General features: G+C 41.5%; 1 long non-coding RNA gene across 1 annotated transcript in view; it reads right to left on the bottom strand.

The window, feature by feature from the left end:
• Nucleotides 1–553: 553 nt before the first annotated feature.
• The window catches only part of LOC106038680 (uncharacterized), a 60,598-nt gene continuing 41,037 nt past the window's right edge, over nt 554–20,114 (bottom strand). The window contains exons 2-4 of the long non-coding RNA XR_010831297.1: nt 18,290–18,356; nt 6,842–6,927; nt 554–790 (exon numbers count right to left, since the gene is read on the bottom strand). This is a non-coding gene — a long non-coding RNA (uncharacterized lncRNA). The remainder of the gene's footprint in view (nt 791–6,841; nt 6,928–18,289; nt 18,357–20,114) is intronic.

The raw sequence follows: 20,114 nt of genomic DNA, 5'->3' as shown, positions 1-20,114 counted from the left end.
GATGCAACAGATTTCAGGCATGTTAGCTGACATCAGGGTAATCAAATATGTAAGTGCTTTGTTGAGTGAAGGCCAAAACCCACATACTTCATTGCAAAACATTTGAGTGAGATCAGGACAAGCAATGACAGTCTTCTCATGCTCAGAGAATCCACACAGAGTCTCACTGAACCCAGTTACCCACCAGTAACATCCATTTGGTATCTCACATCTTCAGCTATTTCTAAGGCTCTTCCTATAAAAATAACTAACAAAGAGTATAGCGTATTGCAGGGATGGAGAGAGAGGTTTGGAGCTAAAAACAGGTAAGAGTAAGACTGAGATGCTCTGGCCCCAGACTGTTCTTCCTGTAAAATCTGGCCTTCCAGGTCATGGCCAAACTCAAAGTATGAGCCTGGAAAAACCTTCCTACATTTCTACATTCCTGCTTTAGTCATACCAGAATATGGAATATCTACTTCATATATATATATATACACATACACACACACCAAATATACGTTTTACATATATATAATGCATCAAATACCTTTGTAATAAGTAATATGTAATTTATCTGATTTATTTTTCTTTAAAATATCAATAATCTTCATTTTAACACTTTGTATCGAATATCCTGATGAAAACAGATTAGCCAAAACTTGATACCTCTGTTTGGTTTGATTTCCATTCTACTAGGGCTGCAGCCATAGCCAGCAAGTTCTGGGTAGAAAACTATTTGACCTGAGCAGCAAGCAATCATTCACAGTCCTTAACTCAGCCTGGATGACAGGTGTGAAGTCACCTTGGCCTACAAAATGACAGGTTTAGTTTAACAGCTTTGCCCCCCTACTTGTAAGAAAAGTCCTAAGGACCCTCCTACAACCTCTACAGCTACAACTTCCCCCAGTTTTCTGTGGAGCGCTCTGAGCAGAAAAAATCTGAACAACAAAACATCCTCTCCTCTGTAGCACTGACAATGAAATTTAGAAGCAAATTCAAAGCTCAGGAATGAAAAGAAACCTTTCCACTACATTACCCATATATTTTTGTCTGTGGTTGATACATTAATATCAATTAAAGTCACTGCAAACCCAAAAGGAAGAGACACTGAGCTACACCATTTTACTAAATAAGGAGTACTTAAGCTAAAGGTTTGAAGCATGAGTTTGTGTTTTTAACAGATAGAATTGAAGAATCATGGAAGAGATTAAGCTGGAAGATGTCTCTGGAGGTCATTTGGTCAAGCCCCTGCTCCAGCCATGCCCAACTAAGAGAGGAACCGTGAAAAGGAAATTCAAATATGCATTGATTCTTGAACCCTTTGATATCCACAATTAAACGAGAAGTTTACCTCTTTCTCACAGTGTATATCTACTAACACTTTCTTATTTGAGCAATTGTTTCGTTCATGCTTTACCATCTCTTTGAAGGTGTTAAACAGTCAAACAGCAACGATGCAGCCTTTGCCCCGCACTGCTTACAGTCTGGACTTAGCTAAAACTTAGGTGAAGTAGTTGAAAAGCTCTGAAGCAGACTTGACGTCTTTTTAGAAGGAGAGCAAATAAGACAGCCAGAATCAGGGTTCAAATATACATATACACACAAGGAATAAAGCATTTTTCCTCACCTCAATATATTTTCCAGCTAAATGTCTTCCAATAAAAACAGTGACCTATTGTTGAGTGATTTGCTCAAAAACTGTTCGACTTAACTGTATTTAAAAAATTAATGGGATAAGTTTATTCCTCTTGTAATTTTCCTTAGTTTCCAGTCTCTACAGCCCAGACACTCAGGGAGAGGGAGAAAAGGAAAAAAGATGGGGAAGAAATCAAGAATATTTGAAGTATACTCTTTGGCAAAAGCTCTAGATCAAACTGATAAGCCTGCAGACTGCTGTGCATTCTCCATCACAGTCTTTAAAAAGTGAAACAACCATATCATACTTCCAAAAATAATATTCAGAAAATAAGACTCAAGATAACAACCCGATTTTATAAGAGTCCCAATAGTATAGTCAGAAGAGAAAACCACTGCCTTGTATTCCTGCTGTGCTTTTCGTGTCACCTTACCAGGCCTAAAGCCTCCATTACTGGAGACTAAAGATTTTGAAATTCTCGTTATTACACAAGACAAAATAGCATTTCTTGACATGGCAGAGTAGCTACCCTTAGCTCTCCACTCGTGCAAAGAGCACCACAGTGGTACAAGCTGTAGTTCAGCTGAGAAATCCCCCGACTAGGATAAGCAATCCTTTTCTCTAGGAACACAGATGCTTTTTCCTGCGGCCCTCCTTTGCCTTCCCTCGTACACCCTCTAATGTATACAGCTAACCTGATTCACCTCGTCAACACTCAAACGCCGCGAAAGCGATCATTTTGCTCAATTGTTACCAGTTTTTTTCTTTATATGCATGAAGAAAATGAGACACAAAAAAGTGAAGATTAGTCAAATACATGTGCTATGGGTAAGGAAGGAATACGCTTACCTTCTGACCCCCGTCTCACCTGAAACTTCCTTCTAAGAGGTTTTCACTCTGAACTTCTTTTGGAAAGAGGATAACTAGAGAATGTTAAAGTGTAGTAGTTCCAAATAGAAAGGAAAAGAGGAAAAGGACATGTGCCTAAGACACCAGCCCAGCCAGAGCTTGAGGGAAAGCCTAAAAGGTCTGTGCCTCAGCAGTCCTGTGGTTTCGAGCAAGAGCTACCCTTGCAAGGCGTATCTGCTCTGGTTCTGCCAAGGCCCATGCACACTGCTCCATTGCTCCACTTACTCTGGTGGAAGAGTAGGGCATCTGGAGATTTTAGCAGAGCAGGTGGAAAACATAGGTGTCAAAATTATACCCATTGATGCTGGAGCTTTCCTTAGTTCGCTTTATTAACAAAAATCTTACATTTTAAACAAAAAAATATCATTAAATTTGCAAAGTCAAGGATTCAAAGATGCATGAAAAGACCATAGTTTAGGCTTTCAGTGCAAATTAAATTAGTCTCATAAGACACAGGCTCATCTCTTTCCTAAGCTGCGGTCTTTCATTACTTTATTATCTGCATCACCTCTCTTCTCCCCCCCAAGTAAGATCAAATGCTGCTCACCAGTTCTCAAGTGGAAAAGCATAGAGACTCTAAAGGTTTTCTTTTCCAGCAAAGCAAGATACAAGACATTTTCCCTTTGTAACGTGGACAAAACAATGTCATTTTCTGTCAGCTCGTTCAGAGAAGTGACTGATTTAAGTTTGGCTGAAATTCTCCCCTGCCACCAGCTCTCCCAGACAAAGATACCTGTCTGGAAAATCTCAGCTTAAACTATTTAAGCTTTGGCAGAGTTAACAGACAGTTAAAAACACGACCTTCTGGCTGAAAGCGTCAAGCAACCTTAAGCATAGGTAGCATTAGCAGCCCTGTCCGTCACACAAACAGAAGAATGAGATCCTAATAATCTGAACTTTCCACAAAGCAGGAAGGGGATCCATTAACAGAGTGAGGAATACATTTAATGCCTCTTCCAGCCAATGCAATGGCATCCTTCAGTAACAGAATTAATATTTGCACATTTCCCTGCAATAGTTCTGCCAAAGGAACTTGGCCCTGGCCTTCCAAAACTTGTCATACCTTCAATTACACTAGCCCAGCTCTAGGAAACATAAAATATTCCCTTCCTTGATGAATGCTCAAAGAATTCCCTTCTATCCTCCAGAACTACAAATCTTAATCCTAGCAACAAAGAATTATCCAGAAGCTTGTCCTTACTTTAGTGCTATTCAATTAAGACAGCTATAACATTATCAACCTTAACAGTTTAATTTTTAAGAGAGAGCACTGCTACTTTGAAAGGATTACAGCAACACAAATGGTAGGAAGTATGAATCTAGCGTTCACTGATCATCAAGCAGCATACGAACATAAGTTTATGTCAAGCAATGCCACGGAGATAAACCATGCCCTTCGTCTCCCACTCTCTGGTTGCAAAAGAGGTCCAAACCAGCTGCAATAGGCTGCCAGGTATTTGCTCCCCTGGCCAGGGCACCCTGAGAGCTGCTCCACACTGCTACAGCAGGGGGGAATGACCACAAGCAGCTGGTGGGCTGGCGACAGGAACAGCTCATTTAGTGCTGTTCTCCCACGTCCTCAGACTGGAAAGTGGCTAAGTTAATTCAGCAGTGAACAGAGGTGAGTATTTTTAAACATAAAGCTCATCAGTGTGCCCTGCTGGTATTTCCCAGGCTGTGAGGCGCACCTCCCCATCCTGCTCAGAAATTTGCATCTGTTATAGTCATCCCCCAATTCAACGTTGTGACAATAAAAATAAAGAAGCAGGCTGAACTGGCTTGGGGACGGGTTTACAGCCAAAACTTCCTTTCAAACCACCTCTCACCTTCTTGTGCTCCCTCCCCTCCCACCAGGATGGTTCAAGTTCACAGCCCGGGCGATCTCCTCAGCTGCCTCATTGCCTGCCTTGGGATGCCAGCCGTGAAATCGCCCCCTGCCAGCATCAACACAGCCCAGCAGCCTCCGAGCTGCTTCATGTAACCACTCCCAGGCGGCCACAAGGTCATTTGGTTGAAGAGGGAAATGTTTGGTTTGCGTTAGCTAAAATTAGTCGGCGGGTGGAAGGTATTCTTATACTTTACTGTTAGAAGCTTGAGAGTAGCTGGATGTTCTACATGGAAAATTATTAACGACAAGGAAATATCTTCCTTTGAAAAACAGCGTGTCCTCCACGTGGTCCAGTGCTCACAGTCATCCTACACAGAGTAGGGTTATAAACACAGCAGGAAGAAAGGTTCTGGTTTTTTATTACATGTGTGTGCATATATATATGTGTGTGTGTGTGTATATATACATATACACACACTTTTTAATGCAGGTTTTGTAATGATGGCCCAAATAAATGCTAAGCGGGAACAGAGCTCTGTTTACAATCATTGATGATCAACAGCTAATATATTATGCATTTAACTTTTTCTGTCACAGAAAAAGAACATTCGACTTTTTTCTTTCCTAAAGCTTACTCTATTATTTCTGCTTCCTTTAAGAATGCAGTTATATAAGAAACTGTATGTGGAAGTGAGGGAAGTACATGCACTGACCATAATAAGAGAAATAAGTAGCCAGCACTTATTTTTCTTTGTGGTGCAGCGTCACATTTTACCATCTGCAGCCAGCTTATGATGAGGGTTTGCATAGCATAACGTGCTGCCTCCCAGCCCACGCAGAGCGTTTGGGCTCTGCATGGGGGCAGTTACATGGGAGAGCTGCTCTCTAGGCATGCACGCTCACAAATCCCAGAGCTGGTTCAGGCAGCAGCAGATTTTCTCCCATTGGCCCCTGGATGGAAAGCCTTTGCCTGCAACACACGCCAGTGGGGCTCACAAAAAATCAGGGCTGCTGTCCCTACATTGAGATAATTGCATGTTGATATAAGCATGCTTTTCACAGAGCTACAACCTTCTTGTCTTAAAAATATATTATTACAACAATGAAGTAATTCTGCACAGGACAATCTGGTATTTGGGACTAGCTGTACTAAACCTTTGAGAGCTGAAGAGCCACTTCATTATGAGTACAAGTGATGAAAAAAGCAGCTTGACAGACTGGTACTGGCACTCTGGTACAGTAGTACACTATTTTTTGACACAAATTAAAGTGTTATCTAATAATACAAAAACAGAAATTAATGGTTTGCTATTTCTATCCATTCCCCCCTTTGCTTCAGAGACTGATTCATTAAATGCAGCTTCAAAAACAAGCAGATATATGCCTGACTTTTCTCCAATTCACCAAAAAACACAGAGCTGGAAAAAAAAGTCAAATCAATGTTTCCCATTTTCCAATCCATTTCAAGACTCTACATGGTCTAAACCATGTCATAAATATCTCAATTAGCAAAAACTGTGGGGGTAAAGCTGCATCCCTCAGTCTTTTGGCATGAACAGACTATACTGTAACTCTAAGTAGCGGTTACTGCACCGTTAGCGTGATGCTAGAATTACATCAATAGCGCCACCGCAAGAAAAATCAAGCCCTGACACACCAGTTTGCCCTTATCAGCCAAGCTGCCTGCCTGGACTCTCTGTTAGCTGCACTCTCAGCCCCAAAAAATACAGACACTTGCAGTGCAGTCTTCCTTACAGAGTCTACCCAGAATTTGGCAAGATTTGGAGAGTCTTAAATGGTTAACTCCACATCTGCTTCCATATGTTGGCATTTATTTAATTCTAATTGAAAAAATGAAAAGCTGTAAACTGGATGACAAACATGGACATCAACTATTAATGTTCCTCTTCATTTGCCACGCAAAGGAAGAATTCCAGATTACTACTTTATTTTTAGATATTGCTTGCTCATAAGCAGCCTTGTATCTTCCTTTTGGGTTTTGGACTTGAAAAAGTCACACTAGGTATAACATTTTAATGTCATTTTAAAGGTACCGATCTTTACATTCTGCCAGCAGATGTGCAAAAATAGTATTTATTATTATTTTTAGAAAGAAGAAATATGTTAAGATCTTTCTCTTTGTCACAAATAAGTTACTCCTTAGGAAAAAAAAAATAAAACAGATGATAACTACAAAAGGGGAATGGAGCAATGATAGAGAAGAAGTGCTGATGTGCAGCTGCTGCTCTCATCGTCTTTGAGGCTTCTGGAGGGAGCTATAATGGACAGGCAACTTGACATATGCTCTTAAATGCCACCCGGCAGAAACATGAACCAGTGGGTTCTTGTTTTACACATGTGGGGAGGTGAACTTGCCTTTGGAAGTTTGGCAAGACTGATGTTAAAAATATTGCATGTGCTGGGGAAAATGAACGGCAACAGCACAGATTTCTCAAGAATAAACAACAGGATGAGTGATCACTAACCTTCCTTTTCCACTCTGAAGGTGTCCATTAAGGGTCCAAAATTAACCAAATCACTGGGAAGTATAGCGGAAATCCACATCTGGGTGCTGAAGTCAAACCAAAGAGAGCAAAGTCACATTTTTTTTCAGTAGAACTAGTAATCAACCAGTGGCACAGTTATCTCCTGGCATCTCTCCACACAGACTAGATACCTTTTCAGGTTGCCTGCTCTAGTTTAAAAATAAAAGTTATGGAGTTCAACATATACACAGTGAAAGGGTAAAATATAATGGCCTATAGCAGCCTATAATTCAAGGAACCTTATTTAAATCATCTCTTAGCCTCAGTCTGTGAATGCTCTCATCAAGTTCAAAGAGTAGAGTAAGAAAAAAAATTAAGGACAGCTGCTCCTCTACAAAACTATAACAGTGCAATTTATTTCTCTTTTTACTTAAGCAACTTCACCTACAGAACATAAATAGTCTGGTCCATAGCACCTAGCCATAAACCTAACTCCTTGGGGCATAGCAGCAAGAAACTCTACTAAAACTGAGAAGTAGCATCCACCCCAGAGGGAACCCAGGCTATCAGTCTTCTCTTTTAGAAATTTATTATTTATGGCCTAGTCTTATTATAGCAACATTCTGCAGATTTTTTTCTGTGTCAGAGCATTTAATAAATGCTGTATATTCTCAAGCTATAGGTGCATGGTATCAATAAACTATGCAGTGAATGTAACCTTTGTCTTCTAACCCATGTTTGCAAATGACTTTCTAACATTTCGCTGAACAGGTGAGAAACACAAACTGACACGCAAATAATGCGGCAATTGGACACTCCAGTCTAGATTTTAAGACTTCAACAGGGGCTCAAACATATGAAAGAAGCTATTGTAGCCAGTTAAAGTAATCCATTGAAGATAACGAACATTTTAAAACACATCATCTGAGAATACTTCTCATTTCAGCTGTGGGCAGGTTTTGGTCCAGAAGCAGGATTTTACACTTTCAAAGCAAATACAATGAGCTAACAGAACAAATAATAAAATGCATCTAATTGAATCCCTCCCTGCTGAAACCAAATAAAGTCTTCTTAATCATGCCAATATCTGTGATCCTATCCCACTTTGGTGACTATTGAGTCTAGCCTCCTTTTGTTAAAAAACAGAAGCTAGCCACACACGGCTCATCACAATATAAAAAAAATATAGAATATAATCTCAAAGCAAACACTCTGCTACAGTATCTGTGCAAAGCAAAATAACACCGAGGTGCCACGGCCTCCTCTCAAAATATGCATGAAATTGCCACTGACATCTGCTGGGACTCAGCACGCAGCAAAATAGCAGGATGTGGCCTCATGAAGCAAACTGCTTCGGAGTGCTTCATAAACAACGTACCAGACCAGGGCAGAGCCCTACACCTCTTGCTCATACAGAACACACACAGGTCAGCGGGAGAGCTTCATCTGGAAAAGCAGTCAGAGTTTTATGCTATTAAAAGTTAGATTAAAACAAAGACAGATGTAGACTTTCATTTATTTTGATTCATTTTAATCATTTAGGTTTTAATTCGTTAATATGAAAAGTGCTTTCCTTAAACAAAATATGTTAAATGTTACAGCATTGGGCTATGGCCCCTTTTCCTTGTATTTTGCACTTATTACAGGCTGAGTAATATGAACCTAACCATATCCTTTCCTTTAAAGCTAAAAAAAAAAAAAAAATCTGGATATTCTCTCTATCAGCAAATAAAGATAAGAGCAGCATGCTGAAAATGCCAATTTTACTGCATATTTCAGGATGCGATAATACACTTTTCATAGTAAATTCTCTTTTCTGTATCCAGAAATCAATAATTTAACTTTGTTTTGCTCTTTTCTTGCAAAATGCTGGAATTTATAGAAAACATTAATTACAAAGCTATCTCTGACTATTACTGCAAATTTAGCATGTCTCATGGAGCACAGAAGTTGTAATTATGGCTTAGTGGAAAATGAGTAAATAGCTAACTATTTGTGGTGGGAGAGCTTTCAGGAAAAATAAACTTATGCAAGTCCACATGAAAATGCTGAAAACAAATTGAAGAATGTGAAACAAGAGCATTTCTACCTAAGCAAAGGTTCATAATCAGCCAAGAATTCCACTTGAAGGGCTGGAGCCTACAGTGATTGAATACATGACATTTACAAATAAAAGCAGCTGGCTGTGAGGAGTCTCTTAAAACTAATCAATTTTCCAATACGTTTTATTATGGTTGTCAAAAATCCAATGCCGCAGGTTAGTAGCATGCAGCTATCAAAAACCCACCATGGTGGCTGCATAATCTTTGCTTATTTGAAAGTCTGACAGTTTGCCTTGATTAAAATAAGAATACTTCATTAAGAGTATTAAGCATTGCTTTATGAGTTATGTAAAGTTTATGATTTTTCATTTATGCTTCAGAATCTTAACCACATTGTCTCACTTATGCATAATCCATCAACCCAGGTGACAAATAGTCTTCTATATTTGCACACTAGGAATATACAAGGAGCATACTGTATTAGCAGCTGAAACTACAAACGTCACTGTCAATCAAACCAGCTGGCATAGGACCATATTTCTTGTCACCAAGAGGCTTAAAGCAAAGAATCTGTGCCTAATTCTCTTAAACCTTACAGGTCAAAAGGTTTTAAAATTATTTTTGACACCATTTCTTTGCTTTGTCAACAGGCCTGAGTACTTTTTAACATGTAAAGGATATCAAAAAGCTGCTCATCAGAACAGTCTGGCATTAACAATTTATGGGTTTAAAGTCCAGAGTGTGCAGCAATTCCACTGGCATAACAGCACGCCTTTCTGTAATGAAAGGATGGAGATGCGGCTGGAGGGCCATAACTTTTATTAACGCAAAACCTCCGAACCTCCAGGCAGCCAGCCCTCGCTTCGCCAAAGCCTCCTCACAGCGCAGAGCAGCAGTGCAGTGCTGACACCCTGCAGGTTCTGCCACGCAGCCACCTCCCTCTCCCTGCTTTTTTCCTCTTTCAGTGCCCCACTTCACTTCCCCACAAACCCCAAGCACGCACAGCACATCCCTGAGCTTGCAGCAGTCTCACCCATTTCATTTCTTGAACTACTCTGCACCCAGATGACACCCACCGTTGAAAAATTGGGGCTTTTTCAGGCTTTGGGGAGCCCAGCTGTTTTAACCTCTCTCGGTGAAGGCGCTGCTTCGCAGCAGAACCCCAGCTGAAACTTTGGCCCTGTCCTGATGGGCCAGCAGGAGGAAACGCAGTTCCTTCCCAGCAGAGTTCACAGCCCAGAAATTCTGAAAATACTGAATGACTGAAAAGCAATCCCCCTGTGCATACTGCTGGCCGCAGCTCTCGGGGACCGTCGCCAGCATCTCCCGCTCTCCGCATTCAGGATACAGTCCCTGAGCCCTGGCAAGGAGCGCAGGAGCCACGCCACATGATGGGCAGTACAGCACTTCTCACAGAGCCAGGAGCTCGGGCTGGCATGACTGGGATCCACCACCTCGAAATCCCTACACAAATCCCATCCCCATTTGCCCGGTAGAGTGAGCCTGGTGAAGACACCCAGGAGAGCAGAAAGCTTTCTGGCTAGAGAAAAGCAAGAGAACAGACTGGGGTGACAGACTCCACAAGCAATGAGAAGCTTACAGGGTGAAGAGGAGTAAGGTGAGATTTGAACGACAATAGGGATGAGCTTGAGCGTGGTGAGGGGAATATAGTTTTGAAGAAGAAGGAAAAGAGATGGTGGAATAATGACGTGGGTAGAAAGGACAAGATAACAAAACAGTGGAAGGGGAAGGACTGAGGGCACAGAATAAGACAAAAAGAAGCAGACCATGTTTACACTGAAGCGATCATCAGGAGGAGAGCCCAGTACCTGGACACTGCCTTCAGATGCCAGAATAAAGAGGAGCACTGCAGGAAACCCGCAAAGTTTGGTGTAGTTTGGTCCATTTGCCTTGCACCAAGGTACGTCCCAGGACTTGTTATCAAGGTTCCCCCTTTCTGTTTCAGGGTACAGGGATTTGACATCCTGTAGCGAATGGTGTTACAAAACTAAGAACACTAAATGCAAGTTTGCTTCTTGCGCAGGAACAGAGCTGATGGCCTGGTGCCACTGAAATCAGTGGCTCTAAATGCTCTAAGAGAGGTGGTGGTGGGAGTGGTGCTCTTGTCCCCACACCTCTGCGCTGCTGCAGAGCTACCCTTACCAAAGATGACTTTCTTCCCCCACCTCTAAAAGAACAGGCACCATTTACACAGATTTGACCCCAGACTTTCCCCGATGTTAAACCTCAAAATAATAAATGATAGAAGTAGTAATAATAATCAGCCTGGAAGACCCCAGACTTGCTGGAGCAGGTACCTCCACGTCCTTCTCCACCCTTAAAAGAGTTAATTCTCTTGTCTGCCAAACTACTTAGCTCAGACACTGGAGCAGAGGGAAGAGGAGGAGGGAGGAGGAGAAAAAAACAGGGAGGGTAGCCAAGATGACAACTTCGTGCAACCCCCGGAAGTGCTCTGGGGCTGAATTTTGGCCTGCGGCCCAACGCTAGCAAGTACCACTAGCTTCAACTCTATTAGATGAAATATTATCATAAGGTTATATCCATTTTCCTCCCTGCGCTGTATGTGTGCACTGAGTCTGGTTTTTATTTTGGTTAAGGGCAAGGACACTGCATTCAACAACCCAAACCGAACCTCCTGATTAAAACTGTATTTCATTACAACATATGCGCAGGGACATAAGTATCTAAATAAACATGGGTTTGATAAAAATTGTCATGAACCAAATCAAAAGGGAGACAATAAGCTGCAGAGAACTGCACACAAAGATCACGGCTCAGTCTTCCTTAACTTTACCCTTCCCTAGCTTTCACAAGAAGCTCAAGCCTTGGGTCCGCAGAAAAATTACTCGCCACTGTTAGACCTCCCTTCCTTTGCCCTGCCATTTTGCTATGTCAGCTTGCTGCATTGAAATTCGAAAAGCAGCACAGCCACGAGCTTCTCACATCTCCCCGTAAACTAAGAGATGGACACGAATCTCACCCCTGGTTCTGACTTTTGTAAAGGTTGCAACCAGTCTGTCAGGATGGGGTAAGTGATAGATAACAGCCCATCTTAAGGAATGGGGAGAGGGAATAAAGCACATCTTCCATAGTGGGACGCAGGAGAGATGAAAGGCAGAGATACAGGATTCCCATCAAAAAGAGAGGTGAAAAAGTTATAAGTGTCTTTGGAACAGAGACTGCAAAATTCATGAAAAGCAGCAGAAACAGAGACTCCTAGTGAGAACAGAAACAGTCCAGGAGAAGAAAGACAGCAGTCCTATGATGAACCCATTCCAACTTCAACAAAAGGAAGTACAGGAATTTCTATTATTACTGGATGAAAAAAAAAAAATCTGATGTTTACAAGGTAACAAAAACACCACTCTTGGTGGTGGATTATGAAGTGCAACTCATACTTTCTGAACACTGTCAAGGTTTTCTTCTTCTCCCCTCTAACATTTTTTTTTTTTTACCATCTTTCTCTTCCTATCCCTGGTTTAATTAAATCCTTTTTTACTACAACATTAAAACTCAAGTTGGTAAAAACAACTCTCCCTTTCACTGAAATTGCAAAGGTCTTTTCAATCCTTACTTCTCTCTTTTCCACCTTTAACAACTCCACTGAGTTCTAGTGTGCTCCTTTCATCCTTATTAGGTGACATTTCAGATTGTTCTGCTTTAATGTAATGCAAGTGTACACTTTTCTGCTGATTTATAGCTGAACATATATATATTGCTTACAATAGTACAGTTTTATATGCAACATAGAGCTGCTTATGGTCCCTCTGATCTCTCTAGAGATCTAGGGTACTTTTTCCACATTGAAGGAAAGGATAACACATCAGTAAAAGGACAGTTAAGAAACAACTGAGAATTACTTTCCTGTATGCACGTACAATAGAGCTGTCAGGGTTTAAAGTTAACAGAAAATCCAAGGAATTCTCTAGAAACTGGGAAACATTACTGGTCATGTGGTGCCTACTTTGGGTTTAGAGATTTATGAGGGTCTCCCCCCACCCCATCTGTTGTGAATGCAACCAAATACATGTCACTCCTAGATGCTGACTGTACCTGGTGCCTTCCAGGTTTTCCCTGCAAAGGTTTCTCTTGGTAGGGAGCTCTGACTGCTTTCAACTCTCTTTCAGCTAGAACAGTTGTAGTGTAAGGTACAGAATTCTTTGGAAATATTTCCCTTTCTTACAAAAGGTACCGAGAAGTCTCACGTACAAGAAAAACAAGTTACAAATAGGCAACATCAGGTTTCAGTAATAATCCCTTTTCCATTGTCTAACTAAATCTGTCTAAATCTCAGGCCTTTTGCTTGTCTGTGTTTTAGATGCTTCAAATACAGAGCACACAGAAGAAACTCCCAAACACGGAAGATCTGAAGGTGGTAGGCAATGCAGCAAGGCTGTCGGACTTGTTAAAACAGATTCAACATTGATTCAGTGTATACTTTGAGGGGGGCCCAGGAACAGGCTTTTATCCAAACCTACTGAATTCTGGTTCGATCTGACGTTTAGGCTGAGGTTTGGACATGTTCTTATTTTTTTGGGAGTGATTCATCCAAAACTTTAAGTTATTCAGGAAAAAATGTGGGATTAAATTAATCCTGGATGTTAGTATTTAAAAAGGAAAAACCATGTTTAATATGATCTGAACAGCAGTAGAAACCTGAAGCCACAGAAAAGCGATACATATATGGGAACAATAGCACAAGTTATTAAGATCAGCGCGTCTTGAATACCAAAACGCATCCAGAAACAGCATTCAGGAGAGGCATCCTGCATTGGACAGAACTGGCTAGGAAAGTAAATCTGATAAACCTTGCCAGCACTAGGACAGAGTCGGAGTGAGAGGTGCTTCGCCAGGCGTGTACCAAATTAGCCCCACTAACCCAGCTGGGTACTCCAGAACAGCTGCTTCTGGTTGCACACGCAGTGCAGGCAGGCGAGGAGGCCCTGGTCCCATTTACTCCTCTACTCACATCCCCCAGCAACCCACACAGTAAAAATAAAAAGCTGCTGCACTTTCTTGCCAAGATCCTAAACTGCGGGATTTGAATCTAGGAGGAAGGGAAGGATGAGAGGCAAAGCAAAGCCTGCAGCTGGTTTGGGTCTCGAGTGGGAAAAAACGGAGAACCTGTAAACTATTCTATTCTTCAAGAGAAGATGGGCTCAGAAGCTTGAAAAGAGATTTCTGATTGCACTGGAAAGATTAAAATGATGATAACAAAATAAGTTTCAGAAATGGAAAATGGTCTGGAAAAGGAGTCTCCATATCTGCATATCTAATCTGCTTTTCTTCAGCTGTCTAACCAAATGGCAATTCTGCACTGTAGGTTCCTATTAGCAAAATCACAAGGAAGGATTGGGTGCCAAAACATTTATTTCCACAGCAAAAGGCACATTAAGTGTTGAAAAAATCATCAGTTTTGTTGATGTTTACATTGTGAATAGTTAAGCTGTGGTAAAGTCTTAAGCGATCATTTTTGTTATGAAAAGCAATGACAGAACATTTGTATTTTGAAAGCATCTGAGTTTATCAGATTATGATTTTTAGCATACTTGTGGTCTTTCCCTAGAGCATATTGTTTGTGTGTGCATGTGCAGCTCAAGTGTTCCTATCCAGTTAGCCAAAGCATGCGTGGAAGGAGTTACTTTTATTTTCTAACAGGGGCTATCCCTCTGTACGCCCTATGCCTGGTGCTCCTCTCCCCAGCTGAGCCCCACGAGCCACAGTCCCCACAGGACCCCTGCTCCTGCCCCAGACCAACAACAGGTAGGGCAGCCTTGAAACCCAACTCAGAAGTTCAAAACCATTCAGAACTACTCAGGTTTACCTTCCCTTCCTGCCAAGCCCTCCCTGGCAGTTTGTCTGAATGCACCCGCATCGATTCGCTCCAGCTTCTGTTGCTTCAGTGATGTGTAGTCTTAGGGAAAAATAAGAGAAACCTTATCTGACTATACTAGTGCTTACAGAAAGTTTTTAAGGATCCAACAAGTCAACACAGCATAACAAGCCATGCGCTGAAGATCCTGAAGCAGTCCCGAGGACAAAGGGGCCATCATCTTTTCCTCCATACATCACCACCTTATCTGTCCCTTCAACAAGCTGCCTGAAATGAGGGATTGACACGGCCAGGCTGAAAATCCTGGTCCCATATGAGACGAAGGAGGTCACCGTCCTATTGCCTCTAAGTGTGTGCTGAGGGGGGACGGAGGCCGCAGTCTGCCACCCGACAGGATGCACCAGCATCTCAGGGCAGGCTGAGAAGTGCACGTGCCCCAGTGCAACTTTCCCCCGTTCCTCTCTCCTCTCAAAGAAATATACACCACTGCACTGTAGGACTTTTACCCAGAAAGACTCCAAAGCTCTGCAGGCTGACAACGTACAGGGACAAAGCCCAGCTGCTGCACAGACATCTTGCAAAGGAATGCACTTCCATGAACATTTCTGCACACACCTAGGGTGTCTTAAACACAGAGGGGTATAACCAAAACAGACCCCTTCCTCCAACCTGTCAAGCTGCACACATTCAATGTGCAACTCTCAGATCCGATTCCTTCTCCAGGCTTCCCTCCTCCTGGCCCCAAATCCTACATGTTTCCAGCTGAGTGCCTTAACTGCTTTCTTCCTCACTGCACAAACCTGTGTGTCAGCAGGAACTGCCTGGCATATAGAGCACCCGGTACTTTGGGTGACCAAGTGGGAGAGAGGCGGCACCATCTTCTAGGAGGAACCCACAGTCACAAGGGCCTGGTAGAAGGCAAGTCACCCAGTTATGGTTAAGGTCCAGTGTACCTCCCTGTGCACTGCCCCTTGCCAACCACACATCCCCATCACCATGCATCCATCCAAGTAGGAGCTCACAAGGAGCGAGGAGGCATCCACATCTCTGGAGGAACGCAGCTCCATAGTCGTGGCACTCCAGGAAGGAGAGGACTGTGCTCCCAACCCTGCTCCAACGCCCATTTATGCCCTCCCATGAAATGAAAGTGACACACCACACAGGTTTTGTACTGGTTTAGACGGTGATTTTACAGACTTATACCCAAATGAAACAGATAAGAAGACAACTTATGCATTTCCCTTCTTGTACAGGAATAAATAATTGTAATAACAGGTCCATTTCTATAGCTCAGCTAGACAAAAGCTGCATCACTTTATGGATATGGTTAAAAAAAAATGAACTTCTTTACTTGGACAAGCATGGCTCTGGATGAAATTCCTCTGAAGTGAATTTACCGTCAGCATAAAATGCAGGTCAGCCAGTGGAGGAACCAGCCCCAAAGATCTGAATAGTTACCCTACATGATCAAGAAAAGGAATCCATGTTCCCATCTTTGCAATGCACATTCAAACACACCATTAGCCAAATGCTGCCCAGAGGCCATTTCTCTGCCGTGCATTTTCAATGGGCGCGGTGGGAGCACGCAGGTCTCCCCACCTGTCCCCTTGTCCCAGGAGTAAGGCAGAGCTGGCACATTCCTGCTTTCAGGCCTGTGTGCTCTAAGGCGGCTCTGCAGAACGGTCCCTGACTATTTACTTGAGAAATTTAGCTCCATTCTCTTTAGACACTTATGTTAGGACTGCTACCAAGAGTTCTCCGGGTGAGTAGTTTTAAGTACTACAAAACAACAAGCAGCAGCTACTTCAAAACTCTGATTCTGCCACCCTTAGACGTTTAGGCAGCTGATAACCTGCATCACCTCTTGTGCGGCATACCATCATCCCAACACTCACAGCCAGACGAACAGAACCAAGACAAGTCAGACAGGGATGCATCCCAAAGCCTGTGCATTGGGCGCATCCTCTCTTCTCTGAGATAATCTTAGTGGATAATAATTTTAAAATACACATACAAATAACAGTCTTAAGGGCTAGAGCATGAAAAATGAATTTGCAGGTGTTTACACATGTAAAGCTGTGCACACACAAAGGAGACTGTGACGAGACCCCTTTGCAAATCAGATCTTTATGGAATTTCAGTAGAGAAGTAGGAAGGGGCAGGTTTACTTCCCCTGACCTCGTGCAAAGAGACGGGGTGAGGGAGTGTTTTTTTTTCTTTTTTTTTTTCCTCTCTTTTGTGTGTGCATACAGATACTTAGTGCTGGCATCCAGAGACTGAATTGAAGTTAAATTTATATAATTTCCAAAATCCTTCAATATGTCAGTAGCAGCGCGGACCACATGAAGTGCCAAAACACAGCTGTCCCACTACGGATTACTTTCCTCTCTTTGGTTGAGAAATCAAAAGGTTACTTTTCCCCTTTGTAACTCAGCCAGTGTTGGGTTGTGTTCACCCCCAAAAATCAAACAACTGCTTTCTTCCAACTTAACTGATTTTGACTTTTTCCCCCCTTGATTTAAAATATTGGAATGAAAATATAATTTCCAAATGTACTCTGGTTTGACCTAAGTTTCATTTGGCCTGTTGTATCCCTCACATGCAGACATCTGATATTCTGAATTTGCAGTGAATTTACAAATTACCTGCTCATAGAGAACCACTCAATTTTTAATAGAGAGATTTATAAAAATTCCATATTTCTTAAAATCCCCCTATTTGTAAAATCAAAGGGTACAAAGACAAAGCTGCTGAGTAAGAGAATACAGTAGGGAAAGCACCTTCCACAGGGTTGGAATTTGAAGCATTTGAGTATGTTTCATACCAGAAGCAGCTAGAAGCACCACAGAAAAAAAGTTACAGAGTGGTGTACACAGCAGATTGTTACAACAGCTATTTTTCCTTATATAAATTCAAAACCGAGAGGTTTATACAAATTTGTTGGCACCTGGCAAATTCAAAATTATCCAATAAACATTACCATGCACTATATCATTACATCAAGAAATTATACTCTGCAGGAAATAAGAGAGAAACCTGGGCAATACTAAACTGGAATAGAATAGCAAAATATATATAGGTGGATATGTGGATATACAGCTAAAACTGGCAACTAATTTCAGAAAGTTACTAAATCACATCCTACAAGGTTCAAGCCAAATTCTGGCTTAACAATAAAAAAAAAAAAAAAAAGGAGAACTTGATGAAACAATATTCCACAGACTGTTTCTTGGTTCTTACCAAAAGAGGCAGTCGACTATCCTAAACTGGAACAAAAACCAAATTATTAACAAGTGATTGAGAGAGGGGAAAAAAAAAGAAAAAACAGGGATGACAGAAGAAAATTTTGACTTTTTGCAAAACACAAGTCATAATCCTGTCAAGTCTTTGTTTACCTTGCATCTCTCTACTAATGTCATTCTTTCATTTCGTCTCATCACCTGGAAAAGACTCCATTATGGAATGACACCATAAAGAAAACTTAAGGACTATGAAGCAGCTGAAGAGGAAAAAACAAGCCCTAATCCTTACAAAGAAACCCTTACCACTCACCTGCAATGGTGTGAACAACACGGCTGGTGAAGCTTAAGATTTGGTAACAGGTCTTCACATCATAATCCTGTTGAAAAAGATTATATGAATGGAGAATTCCACTTCTTATGGATCATCTCAGTTGGACACTAGCTGAACACTGAGCTTGGAAGGCACATAAGCAAGGAAATTGCATTAGCAATCCGTGGAGAAAGAAAAGGGCGGAGGAAGAATTAGGCAAAGCACAGCCCTAAATCACTGAGGTTTACATAATCAGATCTTCAAAATGGCCAACCTTGAAAATGAGAAGACTGTAAGATAACCTAATGGAAAGGAAAGAAACAGAAATTGTAACAGAAAATTAGCAGTTCCAAAGAAATAATTAGTTAAGCAGGTTTAATTGATTAGGAGAAAAATGGACAACTACTTTGCCAGTTCAGAAAGGGTTGACAGATTTAGAGAGGAAGAATGGGAAAAAAGGTAGGTTTCTTCTGGCTTAAACCAAAAGTTTAAAGACTGAGTACTGAAAAAAGATCTGGGATCCAGACTATTTTTAAAATATGTTGCAAATTTGAAATGGTGCAGGGAGGAGCCTCAAAAACCTTCTGAAGGCTGGAGAAAACGCTCAGTAGACTTTAAAAGCTTAATCTGTTTGGTTTACTAAAGCAGAATATACTAGTATCCTCACTGAAATAAAATATACTAGATCCTAGAGGACTTGTTTTTGAATGAACAGCAAAAGTTATAAGTAGTATCTTGCAAGTAAAGACTGGCAAATGCATTTTTTTTTCCACAGAGAAGTTGATTAACCATTGTAGCAACTACAAGAAATGGAAAATTTTTCATTTCAAATTAATGTTTTGTGTTCAAAACAGTCCCAACTGTTTTGGGAAGCTATGTTTTGACTAAAAATAAGGAATGGGGATTGATACCTCTGTATTGAGAGTGATACTACACAAAGTTTTCTCTCTTAGCACAACACAGGCCATTCAACCCAGTCATATCATAATCTCTCCTGACTATTAATTCTGTGCATTTTGTGCCTGCAGCTCTGGTTGCATGTCCTGTAAGACCCCAAAACTGAGCTTCAAAGCAGTGCTACTTACGCCTGAAACTAAGCCATATTTACTAACCTTTTGTTCCCCTTTCTCACTATTGGCAGATTAAATATTACCACTTTGCACTGTCCACTCAAATATTACTTCACTTTTTGTATACAGCTCCCTATTACATGATTGGTGCTACCACATGTTTCACACCATCTCTCTCCGGTAATAATGATGATGTTAGCAGAGTTGTACCGTCCTCCACCTACTCTCTGCTTCTATGTAGTTTAAACAAAAATTTGGAACGTTTCTAGGAACCTAACATTGCTCCAGCTTTTGAAGTTACAGCACACAGAAGCATAAGACCCAGACTTCACTAGGTCTTCTTAAACACAATGCTGAATCGTGATCAAGTATACCTGAACTGCCCTGTTTAAACCACTTTTAAGACCTACTAATAGATGGGTCCCACAGTCTGCAAGGCAGCCTGGTAAAGACCAGAATTAATCTGTATCTTGGGGGCTAGATCACCAGCTGGTGAGAACAAGCACTATTCAGTGGGCTGAAGGAGTCACCAAGCTACAGGACAAGGTCTGGCACGCAGGTGATTAAGATGCCTGCCATCCAAGTAGCTCCAGTCCCAGAAGACAATAGCTGTAACTCTTGGTAGCAATTCTGTCACACATGCATTCCCCCACCAAGGAAACAATCAGAACCATACAGAATAAAAATCTCAAGCGCAACTCTACCTGCGTCTTTCAAGGCTGATTTTTGCATGGGTTAGCACCGAATACCAGGCA

Source organism: Anser cygnoides, chromosome 4 (assembly GCF_040182565.1).
Source record: "Anser cygnoides isolate HZ-2024a breed goose chromosome 4, Taihu_goose_T2T_genome, whole genome shotgun sequence".
Lineage (NCBI taxonomy): Eukaryota > Metazoa > Chordata > Aves > Anseriformes > Anatidae > Anser > Anser cygnoides.
Note: the sequence above shows the minus strand (reverse complement) of the source record. Positions and strands in the feature narration are given on the sequence as shown.